This window comes from Haliotis cracherodii, unplaced genomic scaffold (assembly GCF_022045235.1).
Source record: "Haliotis cracherodii isolate W230 unplaced genomic scaffold, xgHalCrac1.p SCAF_7, whole genome shotgun sequence".
NCBI classification, from domain to species: Eukaryota; Metazoa; Mollusca; class Gastropoda; order Lepetellida; family Haliotidae; genus Haliotis; species Haliotis cracherodii.
The window spans coordinates 4491030-4503855 of NW_027266330.1; the positions used below are offsets into that span (position 1 = coordinate 4491030).

Sequence of the window (12826 nt, forward strand, 5' to 3'; positions counted from 1 at the left end):
ATGAGGAGAAAAAGTACAGATAATGTACATGGGGATTGTAAGAATATGAGGGAAAGACAAAACTTATAATAGTTATGTACATAATGTTAATATCTCATATAAAAATAAAGGAATCATGGTCATGGAAGTAGGATGAACATTAAGAGGTGGGGATTACACAATGAAACAGTCCGTGGGACACATCGTAAACAGCTTGATTCCTGGTGGGGATGTCCCCAACAAACTCATGATTTGTTTATCCAGACGATTTCACCTGAAGGTTTGTCTTGACAAAGAACGTTTCACTGTGTAGAGTCTGACGGTGTGATCTAGCTGTTAAATGGGTGACACTCGATATGATGTACATGGTACATAGGGGAGGATTTCACCTATGATCCAACCATCCCTCTCCGACGAGAAGTTCGTGAAAACGATATCTGAAATCCTCCCCAAGATTCTTCATAGCCTCGGCTACTTTTGATTTCTTAAGGCCATGAACTGTTGAACACAAGGATTGCAGGAGAAACAGTGATATTGGTAAAGAGAGAACACCAAACATCAGTCCACCGAGTCCAACCATATGATGGTTATTGGTGTAGACTGCCAGAGGATGGGCAGATGCTTCTAAATTCAAGACCGCAGTTTCTGTAGCCTCTTCATGTCAGCAATGCAGAAACAGGGCGACATTTAGAATCAATGTTACCGCAATCAATATAAATTCACTGTTGCTAGATTTCATATACTCCCCAGCATGGATCTTGTGTTGAATTGTACAATGAAGAGAACGCACTTCAGCTCGAAGAGACGCATTTTCATCCATGCGGGTGACATACTTGATTGAATTCACAAATTTGTCAAGTTTCGACTCCACATCATCCCAAATGGAGTTATCTGAAATAATCAAGTACATTTCTAACACAATAATAACTAATCCACACAAAACTACAGTTGCTGTGAATAATTTCACGAGGGCAGAAGTTGAAAACCAAACATCCACGAAAACACACATCAGTCGAAGTAGTATAATGGACCCAATGGCGGAGACCTGCACACAGATACAGAACAGCTTGAGCAATGTAGGAAGGTAGTTGGATGTATCATACTTCCTGGCAAGTTCAGTTAGGTCAGCAGGTACTTTTTCTACAATCTGTATCACGCGTTGTCGGCGAATTTTAGCTGAGGATAGAAATAAAAAGATAATTATTTACCATTTGATGATCAACAAGAAATTACCTTTTCTAGTGTTTTCAGGCTCAATGTGAACATGACATGGTGTTGGGTAACCTGATTAGAGATTACGACTTTACACCGAGTTTAGTCACCACATGCTAACTTGCTGTTTCATCAATAAAATACGACGCTTTGTTTCCTTGGTCCGTGTAAAAAAGAAGGTGAAATGAATAATCTAATCAAAAGTGGCTTAAGTGCTGATTCACGATTAACGTCTGTGTGCTTCTGTTTTCAAAAAGCGACATTTTGTTCTGTCCTAACAAGAAAGAAAGCGTCATTGTACATGTAGATAATATTTCAATAACCTAAAACACACAGCACACGTGCATGCAGATATCGTTTTCACTAAAATACTTCAGGGGGGCCCTCTTTTCAAGACTCAAGTGAGTCCAATTCAATAGTTAAGATAAAATTCCTAACAAACATGAACCATTTAAAAACAATATTCACAATTTAGAGTTACTAGATGTACTTGAAGTGTCCAGTGCTATACAGCTGGGCAGAGGAAGAACAATAACTGTGATATTAACTCCCCTGGTCAATTACCCGTTCATATTCTATATTCAATACTCAACCAATCTATCGTGTTGGTTATCACTGATTCTATGCAAATGAACTTGAATGTTCGTTTGGACATAAAACAGACATTTTATAGCAGCAGGCAGTGAACCTGACATTGCACAAACCATTCAGTTTCTCTAAATGTGTTGCCTTATTTCGGATCTCCACTGCAGTTTCAGATGGCGTCTTCTTATGGATCTTTATGCTGTTGGAGATCATAGTGTGCAGATCCAGTGGCACAGTCAACACCGACAGCACAACTCCCCCGACCTGCAAGACTTTGGCCCCTGTTGACATCATGTCCATCATTGTCTTTCCCACTGCCATCGTGGCCCGAGCTGCGGCTGCAACTGCAACAGCTGTTGTCTTGGCAGCAGATCCGCCTGTCTCTGCTGCTGTCTTCAGCCCACTGAGGATTAGTTCCATGGTCACCCGACTCTCACTTTCCCCCAGGCTGTCGAGTTCCTGCAGTTGAAAGCATGTTGCTCTACTTAGCGACTTCTGATCTAGTTACGTATGATATATATGAATTCCCATTTAGCCAAGAGGATACATTAAACCCCTTCAAAAATCTTCACAGTTTGATCCCTGTATGTTCTAAGTTATCATCTCAATTCTGAAATTATAACTTTGTTGCACTAACAAACACGTGATTAAGTGGATGAAGAGAGGTTAAAATGAAGTGTCTATAACTAAAAAGAAACAGAAAAACATCCAAATATTTAAAAGGTGATTACTTCGGTAATCATATTGCGAAGTTCTTGGCTGTTATTGGAATTCACACTCTCAATGAGGCTGGCCAAGTCTGTCACAGTTTTCTGATAGTCATCAATCTTGGCTTGAGCTTCTTTCCTCGTTTTGCTGTTGATGGTCTTGTCAGCAATGGTCGTCGCCAGTCCACCAAGACCGCTTGGGACACCAACAGCAATGCCCGCGATGGTGATCGCTAGGGATGCTCCAAAGGTGAAGGGGGCCACTGCTATCCCTGCTACAGTTAAGCCTGTAGCTGTGATCCCACCTGATGCAAAGGCAGTCTTGGCGATGTTTATGTGTCTTTGCTTGACATCCAGTTCATCTGCTAGGTTCTTCAGAGCGTCCACCACCTCCTGCTTCTTCCATTCCTCGTCCTGTATGCATCGCAGTATTTCAGCAACGAGCTTCTTGACGGAGCCTCTGTCCTTGGTGCTGTAAGATTAGATGTTGAAAGTGAGTTGACGCTTGAAGGCGTATCTAGCAGAAAATTAACGATTGCGGTAGTGAACAGTCTGAGTGAGAAGATCAACGGAAATATGTTGTCAAAATAAACCTATGAAGACACAATGCCATTTAGAAAGTGGTCAAATGTAACAAATGTTATATTTGGGATAATCTAGCAGAAAACCTTGCCCACCATGCGGCAGTGAACATTTCTTAGAGTGAAATATGTTGTCAAAATGCACCTGCTTTGAAATAGATATTTCCAGCTTAGATTCTATAACAAGGTCGGTTATGTTATTGTCATTCTACCATGACAAAATAATAAAATATGCGCGAACCCTTTGCTAATATGGAACATGATGAGAGAATTGTCCAATTCAGAGACCAATGGTGGTTGGTTTTAATCAGTAAACGTTTGCTTTCATTCTTTCGAACAACTTCTATCATCAACTGCTTACACTTACACTTACATCACTGCACTGTGAGACAATTACATAATCGTGCAGATACCATGTAAAACAAATGAAACGGCCATTTCAACGTTTAGCTACAACGAAGTTATAGTAGTCACTGTTTGATGTGATTCATAAACACACGATCATGATATAATCGAAATCGTAAAATAGACTTTATGCAAAGTAAAAATCATCTCACATCTGCTCATCTATTCTACCTAAATGCAAACAAAGTTCAGCAGTGTTTGTATTTGTATTGCATTTTATTCATAAGACTGATGGATTCCCTTTCTTCAACCAGCAGACAGCAGGCAGCATGGTTGATTGCTTTTCACCGAACCCCGACGGCATTTAACGTTGCTCGTAACATCACAGGATCAAGGTTCGATTATTGACAAACCGATGGATATAGCCGGAATATTGCTTAGTGTGGTGTTAAATGACCACCAATTTAAACGACGAAGTAAATATATGATAAATGATTAGTATCTACATCTGTCTGGACCTAGACCTTTACTATTATATTTATGTATCTTAGAAAATGCAACCTGTATACAATTTTGTTCTTATGACAAAACTGATTACTTAAATATATTTATAAACAGCCGACAGAGATGAGGTAGGTCCATCCATCTTGGTCCTTATTCAAGATTTTGCACCCAGTTTGAATCACAGTTCCATATCGCACGATATGATTGAATGAAATCAACATGGCATGTAGTTAGACGGGTGAAATTTTTTCTATACGAATACATAATGCTATAAACGCTATCATCGAGTTCCTGTGGGGCGTTTCCAGGTCAGTGATAGTAGCACCATAGCAGCTAAGATGGGCAGTCAGGGGTACAGTGCAAACCCTGTTCACCCTATACACTGCGGTCTGTTCTCACACTTACTTCACAGAATCCGAATCATACTGATATCCGACCAAATAAACCCATAGTGTGGTGCTTGTGTCGGTGTGTCCCTCTCCAGAACTGAGGCTATATGTGTAGCGTGTATGTTATGTAACCTACCTCATCTCTGTCGGCTGTTCATCGATACATTGAGTGATGATAAAGAAAGTCCGATTCTACCCCAGGCACGGGTGCCCAGCGCGCTGATTGGTCAGTTGATGTGGCGCGGATGACGCCACGCTAACAATAGTTCACCAGCGTCGTACATTACAGGCTGTGGTGCAATCTAGGAAAGCCCACGCTAAAGATAGACCAACAGTTATACATTTAAAGCTGATGGGCATGACAAACTTTTATATAAAACATGAAATTACGTTTTTATGAGCATTTCCAGAACCCTAAATAATTGAACTTTTTATGTATAGCTAAACTAGCTCGCCTAGTGAGTTTAGCACAGACAATCAAACTATGTAAACAAACCTCCTACCGACCAATCTTCAAAATGTATAAATAGTGTGGTCAGGACAGGCTTGGAGTTTATTAACTGAGGTTGATTATGAACCTGAACCTGAACCCCTATTTTTGAACCATGACAAATGGCAAAAATCATGGCATGGGATGACTAACCACAGGAGCTGGGCCATTAGAATGTCATCGGATAGAACAAACATTTGACAACAAATAAAGAATATATTGGTGAGTTGGGACTGAAATTTACTGACAAAAATATCATGGTAACGCAGGTACTGTTTCTGACCTCAAACGATATCTAAAAAATGTATGGAGCTGCATGAGTAAGTAAAAGAGTAACGTTTGATGTTTCATGTGAAAATGTTTCTCAAAGTCTCTTCTTGACATGACACGTGAAACATATTAGTAGCAGGTATGACCTCCACGTGCACGGATGACGCATCCCACACCCAACGTCTCATGCCTCCAGTCAGACATTGGATCTGTTGACAACAAGCACTCCTGATGCAATGTTGCTTCCAATTGGCGTCAATCTTGTTCAGGAGGATCTCGTGCCTTTATGCGCCACCCTAGAATACTCAAAACGTGTTCGAGGGGGTTCGAATCAGGGCTCATTGCTGTCCAGGGTAGAGTCGTTATTGCATTGGTCCTTATGTAATCCCCGACTGAATGCGAACGATGAGGCCTGGTATTGTCATCAATGTACTGAGGTCGAGTAGCAAGAGGGTGGTTGTCAAAATGAGGAACGACGGTGTGGCCTCAAAACGTCTAGGATGTACTGAGCCCCAGTTAAGTTGCCCCTCATGGGGACCAAATCCAATCATGAGAGATACACTTCAAACCATTATCGAGTCCCTGCCGTATGCAACAGTCAGTTTTATGTTCCTGGGGGTGTAGGCTGTGCTCCGGTGCCGCCAAACTCATTCTTCCATCAGTGATGTGGAGCAGAAAGCGACTTTCGTCTGACCAATGGTCTCCAAGTTCTCAGATTCAAGTTCTGTTGCACAATACACCATGCAAAACGAGCAGCTTTGTGTTGATCTCTCAAGGGGACGCTTTATGACTCGTCTGGCCTTCAGTCCTGCTGCTTTCAGTTGGTTCCTGACGGTTCAGGTGCTGAAACGGCGATTGGGCACCCACAGCTGTTTCAGACAAGTACTTTTTGAAAAGGGTTCTCGGTGTATGAGACGAAAAAGGTCCCTGTCTTTGCAATGTGTCGTCTCATCTCAACTAAACGGCTGACGACAGTATGATGATACCCCAAATTCCGATCAATGGCATTACAAGACATTCTTGCATTATGCATGCCGATTATTTGCCATCTTGTGGAGTTTGATAATCGCCTTAGTGGCCTGGTCACACAATGTCATGGAATAACTGTTTAAAACCGAGCTTAAGAAAGCAATTTTAACATTTGGATATATTGCTTTTAGCGATACTCGAGTGTAGCATGCTGCACGGGCATACGATGCATGGCACGTGAGCTTCCTTCACGCATGACTGATTACATCATCTCGAGAAAACATAATTCTTCCCGTAATTATATCTTTCATGACTGTTGCTAATATTGGGACCAAACAATAATGAAATATATTCATCTGTGCTTAACCCTTTTCTTTGTGTATATATTCCTCCTAAAATAAAGGGTTCTCTACAGCCTAATGAGCTTACAAACACACAGTTTTGCCATTCTGGGTGAATTCTCTTGAAATCGTGATCATATGCCTTTCCTATGTACAGTGCTTCGCCAACAGAAAATCTACCAAACGTGGTGATACGTTTTGCCGGGACAGGGAAACAGATATAATCATAAAACAGATAACGGATTTCTTAATGGGTAGGTTTCTCAGCAGGATAAAGCCAACGGATTAAAACTATATCCGTTGGGGCCATATGCAGATAGAGATGCAAATATCAAAGGTCAAATAGGGACTACTTTCAGTGTTAATAAATAAACATGGCGTCCCCATTCGGCGATTGAGTCAGAATTCACCATCAGAAATCTGGAGAATATTATGTCATTGCTATCATTATGAAAAGAATGGTCTAATCTACTGAAAACCAGTGTCTAACTGTAACGCAGCTAAGGCATTTTATAAGTATTGGCAACTTTGGAGATATAAATTTTGCGAGGGCACTAGGCCTAGCCAAGTGAGATCAGTAGCCATATCTGTGCTTGTAGACCTGTGCGGCTTGAAATTTTCGACAAATTAAAATAATTGGATTTTGCCAAAATATTTTTGAATTGTTTTGTTTTGTCGCTGTGTGTACTTCTGACCGCACTTCTTAACGTTATAACAGGAGAGGCCGAGTGTCAACAACATCTGAACGTCGCCGAGATGTCTTATAGGCTATAGTTAGAGTAGCTTCCCTTTGACAAAGGGCAGTTGCCCTAGGGACAGACCGATGGATTACCACGAAAGGGAAGTAAAAAAATTGTTGTTTTGCGTATATGTTGCTTCGTCACTGTATATAAAACAGGTTTCAGTTGGAACTATATTGGCAACTGTCACTGTCCGACTGACACATCACTTACACTGTGACATAATTAATATTAATACGCGCCTCTCAGCAAAACTAGCAATGTTTCGGTAATGTTTGTGAGAAAGGGAAAGCGATTTTCAAGCACAGAATTAAAGAAAGACAATATATGATAAAGAGGTTATCGCGCTTGTGTGTTCGGGGATAGTAAATATCCTGTATTAGGTATAAACACTATGACGATCTTGGTTAGGTCAACAACAAACCTAGCGACCTCAAGCCACAGACCTTTTGATATGGGACCAGACCCTTAAGTACATCAAATCCTATTATTAACATCGCCATCCTACTGATTGCCGCATCTATCTGTGACTCCAGGCCAATCGTTGTAAGGACAAGGGTGCTGAACGTCCCCTTCGTACAACAAAGCGGGAATGCGCTGTATATAGACAACAGATGTGTATGTCTTCCTTGGTAGCGTGGCTGGGGACATGCTGTATGAAGACAACAGGTGTGTATGTCTTCCTTAGTAGCGTGGCTGGGGACATGCTGTGTGAAGACAACAGGTTTGCATGTCTTCCTTGGTAGCGTGGCTGGGGACATGCTGTATGAAGACAACAGGTTTGTATGTATTCCTTGGTAGCGTGGCTGGGGACATGATGTGTGAAGACAACAGGTGTGTATGTATTCCTTGGTAGCGTGGCTGGGGACATGCTGTGTGAAGACAACAGGTTTGTATGTCTTCCTTGGAGGGGTTGGCGGGGACATGTTGTATAAAGATAACAGGTGTGTATATCTTCCTTAGAAGGATGTGCGGGAACACGTTGTATATAGAAAACAGGTGCATATGTCTTCCTTGGGTTGGGGGTGGGCAGGGACACGCTGTATTAATGCTGTCTTCCTTGGAGGGGTTGGCGTGACACGTTGTATATAGTCAACAAGTTCACGGATCAATGACATCATGAGCGTCCGTTCCCAAATCATGACAGCATATTCATTTGTGCATCAAACCAATATCTTATCGCTTGAAAATGAGTAATTCTTCATATATCAAGCAACATGTATGGTAATCGCGGCGAGTATATTATTGTTGTACACTTGTATGTCACTTCAATGTACTTGTGACAATCAATGGGAGTCCCACAGTCAGCTGGAAGTACCAATTCTTACTATCAAAAGTACCAACCTTCTCTCACGAGTTGCCTCCCTTGTTTCAGGCGGTTCTTCTTCATCTTCACGTTCTTCATGTTCTTCCTCAACATCTTCCTCGGCCTCGTGTCCTGCCTTACGAGGATCTACAAGGCCATCGTCTTGGGGGCCTTGTTCATGCCACGCCTCAACCACAGCACCTTGTCCCAGACATTCCAGTTCTTCGATCCTGGTACTAAGCTTTCTGTTATTCATTGGGACTGTATTTGTATTTGTAGTGACATCCCGGTGGGTTACCCTGTTTTTGCAACGATATACTGTATGTCCTTTTGAGATGTAGTTCATGCAGTTAAACCTCCCTAGTCCGGACATCTCACATTGACTCGTGTGTGCAGGAAAGAGGTAGTGTGACGATGTCCCTGTGTGGATTAACAGCGTTCCACTGTATTTTGGACTAAACAAGAACATACTCATTACAAATTGGTCTGCATTAGGGATCAGTAGTAGTTCATATACATGATGCCATTTTCAGCGTTGCTGTTACTTTCTTTACTTTAATTTGTGAAAAGTGAAATCAAACTGAGAAAACAATATGTGAAATTGCATCCCCATGGTCATCGATGATCAGATATTGTTCAATAACAATCAAATAACCAATTCCCTTCCACTGATTTACCCACCTGAACTGAAATGAAGGAGACCAGTGAGACCACCTCATCTATTTTATACTTAGATTTGCGCATAAAGATTCAGAGTGAAAAAACACGAGGGTTGACCTCAGCTTTCCAATCATAAACTTTCCCTCCATGTCAAGCAATATGTCAGCGCCTCCAGCGTTAGGTGTTTACATTTCATAACTTACTCCTGTGGTAGACGTGTGGACTACATTTTTCAAATTTGACGCATCAGTCACAAAAATAATGTTCGATGCAATTGCCTATTTTGACTTGTAGCATATGTTCCCATGTTTTTCAGATGATATTTCAGGATATTTTTCAGGATATGCTCACCTTTTCGTAAACTGCTGATATCCTTAATATTTGACAGTGATTCATCAACACACACTTATTATGTAGTCGGAATTGTACCATCGACTCTGCTTTATGCAAAGATTTCTATTGGATTTGGAAAGTGTTTTGTGGCCTTATTTAGGGTGAGATATTGAGATGGATTTAACGCTGCTTTTATAAGTTTTTAAGTCATATCATGGGTGTCAGCTTAATTTCCGAATGGATGCAGGTCTCGGAAGCTTACCACTATAGTGAAAAACTATGAGACCAGGTTTGGTGCTGACAAACCTAGAAACATCATTGGGACGAACCGGGGATCTAACACACATTCATATGTTTCAGGCGGGCACAACAGAAGCAACTCTACATTGCAGCGCCTTAGATGACTGTTTCCTACTTTCTTTAGATCTGAAATATAGGCGTTTTTGGTATTTTATCAAAACAACCCAGGATTGGGGAGTTGAAGGCAGTGCTGAAAAAATAATCGGCGATGGAATGCAATCGACCAAGTATAATGTGTGTAATTTCATTAATTACAGCTTTGTCTTGTCTATACTCAAATTTCACATGTAGCCTATTTATAACTGGAATATTCTTGACTGCGGAGTCAAATATTATATCTTTACACACACTTATATGACAACCGACACATAGCATCTGAGTTTAGAATAATGTGTTTTTGTTCAGGTATTGCGGTGTATGTTGGCTACATGCACGTGGAGAACCAACACACACACCCGGTGATGATTGTATTCATCCGCCTCATGTTGATGAACCTGCACTTCCGGAAGCTTGGCGAGAATAAATCCGTCGACCTGAATGGCGCCGTGAGAGTGGATGGGAAGACAGACAGCAGCCAGTGCGTCAGTAGAAGTAAGTAATGAAAGACACTTTGGCACTAAAAGGATCTTGTGAAATACCATATTTGTCTGAGGGGGCCGACCATTTGATCTTTGTGTGGCTGGCAGCATTGTGTGAGAGAGGGGATTGTTATTTTTTAAGATTATAAGATTTTCGAATATGCTGTTACAGGTAATTTACAGACATGAATTAAACGTTCGTGGGAGAGAAACGGTCGTGAGTAACTCTGCCTGTATGTGTCTGTCTGTGTGAGGCTTTGACTGCAGCAATTGCCTTTAAATGTTTGCATGTGTCAGTGACTGTGCGACTGTGGTTGTGTCTTAGGCTGTGTCTGAGTCTGTTGCTGTGTCTGAGGTTGTATATGAGAATGTGGTCCTCTCTGATACTGTGTCTGAGACTGTGCCCGCCCCTGTAGATATATTTGATGATGATTCTATGTCTGCTTCAACAGATTTATTTAATTAGTTATAACTATAAACATACATTTTATTTTATTCGACATTGTATTTACAGAAATGAAAGGAGACGAAACCGATTTGGAAATGGTAAAAGAAGCCAAACGACATAAATATTAAGCTCATCAACAACCCCAAATAGGGGTGTACGGAAGGGCTACTTCCAGAGCAGGATGAAGGTGATGGAGGAGGGTAGACGGATCCCAGTCAGTGATCTCCCACTGTCTGATCTCTCCAGATTCGATTCTGTGACTGACACCAACGACAACCGCAACGGCAAGGACAGTACAGAAGACAAGCACGGTTTTATAAGAGAAAAGATAAATCTCAATGCTAAAGTTTGTCCCATGTGAAAAAAATACAAATATTTGCTTTGCAAAGATTACTTTGTTATAGTACCGTTTCACACATAACACATGTCTCTGACTGTTCTACAGAAAATAATTTACGGATGTAAAACCTTCTTCAGGAGTTTAGTGAAACAGCGGTTAACTGCAGTCGTTACATCACATTCACTTGAATGCCTTATAGTCGAGACTGTCGAGGTGCTTTCCTTACTAGAATGATGTTTCTTAGAGAGCCTTTTCCATGTCCTGATCTTCCCAGGAGCAAGATTGACAGGAGGTGACCTTAGTGTCCATTCATCTAAAGAGATGAAACGTGCTCTATGAAGGATTGACTGACTGTTGAAACGTTGTGGTGAAAGAAGAATATTAAATCTTGAAAGGTGTATGTTGATGATGACGTGAGAACAGTACATCTTGACACCGGACGGAAATATAGAAATACAGGATAGTTAGTTAATATGACTAACACCAGAGAGTGAGTGTGATGTGACGCCACTCGTAGTAGTTCCCAGCCAATTCACAGCGGGGACACAAAGATGAATGGCTTTCACAATTATACCTATATGTGGAATCGAAGAAGAATCGTCAGGGCCACGAGCGAATACAGTAATCACTAATACATCGTCGATTGGTTTGCAATGACATGCATCAACTAAGTCAGCAAGCCTGACCACCCGATCCCTTTCGTCGCCTCTTATGACAAGCATATTCACCTTTAACGGCAAGCATGGTTGCTGAAGACCTATTCTACCCCGGATCTTCACGGGTAGGATGCACAACGCTGGCTGTCTATGTGTTACACTGGGTGTCTATGTTCAAGCAACCAGTGATAGTGAAATCTTGAAAGGATTTAAATAATCACAGCATGAAATGACATCTTTCGAACATATCATTTCTGTTGATCATAAATGTCACAGGTCACTTCTTCACACGTGCTACTCTGCCGTGATTTTAATGCCCGCACAGGCAGCGAAAATAATCGCCTTTCTGAGGATAGTGATGACTTTGGAGATGATGATTTATACATTGATGAAGACTATGCCCCTGTTGAACAGCGTGTATCTCACGATGGTACTATCAATAGATTCGGACGCATTTTACTGAATCTATGCTTTGTTCTTCGTATGTTTATACCAAATGGGAGGGTTCATGGTGATAGAGCAGGCGAGTTTACGTTTGTAGGATAAACTGGTTCTAGTGTTGTTGATTATTTTATTGCATCTGTTGATTTTGTTTAAGCATGTAGATATTTTAAATGTTGGTGATTGATTCAGATTCATACTATTCCCCCCTTGAGTTATCCTGCAGGTTTCCTTGTAGCCATTGTGGTGACATACATAGTTTAGGCCGTGAGGATTATGTCTCTATGAACAGTACAGTTTTATGGAACGAATCGAAGGAAAGTATGTTTATCCCAACACTGAGAGGGTCCTTGCATATTCATGAAAATTCTTTGATGGATAAAACTGGAGCTAATGTAGAGGAGGTAAATCTGCTGGGGTTGATTGTGTTATAGCTGAAGTGCTTAAGTACTCATTACCTGATATTATGCCTCTTCTGGTTAAAAGTTTCACTCAGATTTTGGATACAGGTGTTTTTCCTTTTGTCTGGTCAAAATCTATCTTTATCCCGTTATTAAAGAGTGGTAATGTAAACAATCTTGACAATTACCGAGGTATATCTCTCATGAGTATTCTTGGTAAAGCATTTACCTCTATGATCAACAATAGATCA

The 12826-nt window shown here is 41.1% G+C and overlaps 1 pseudogene; it reads right to left on the reverse strand.

The window, feature by feature from the left end:
- Positions 1–181: 181 nt before the first annotated feature.
- LOC139447979 (uncharacterized) lies at positions 182–4443 on the reverse strand (annotated as a pseudogene).
- Positions 4444–12826: the final 8383 nt, after the last annotated feature.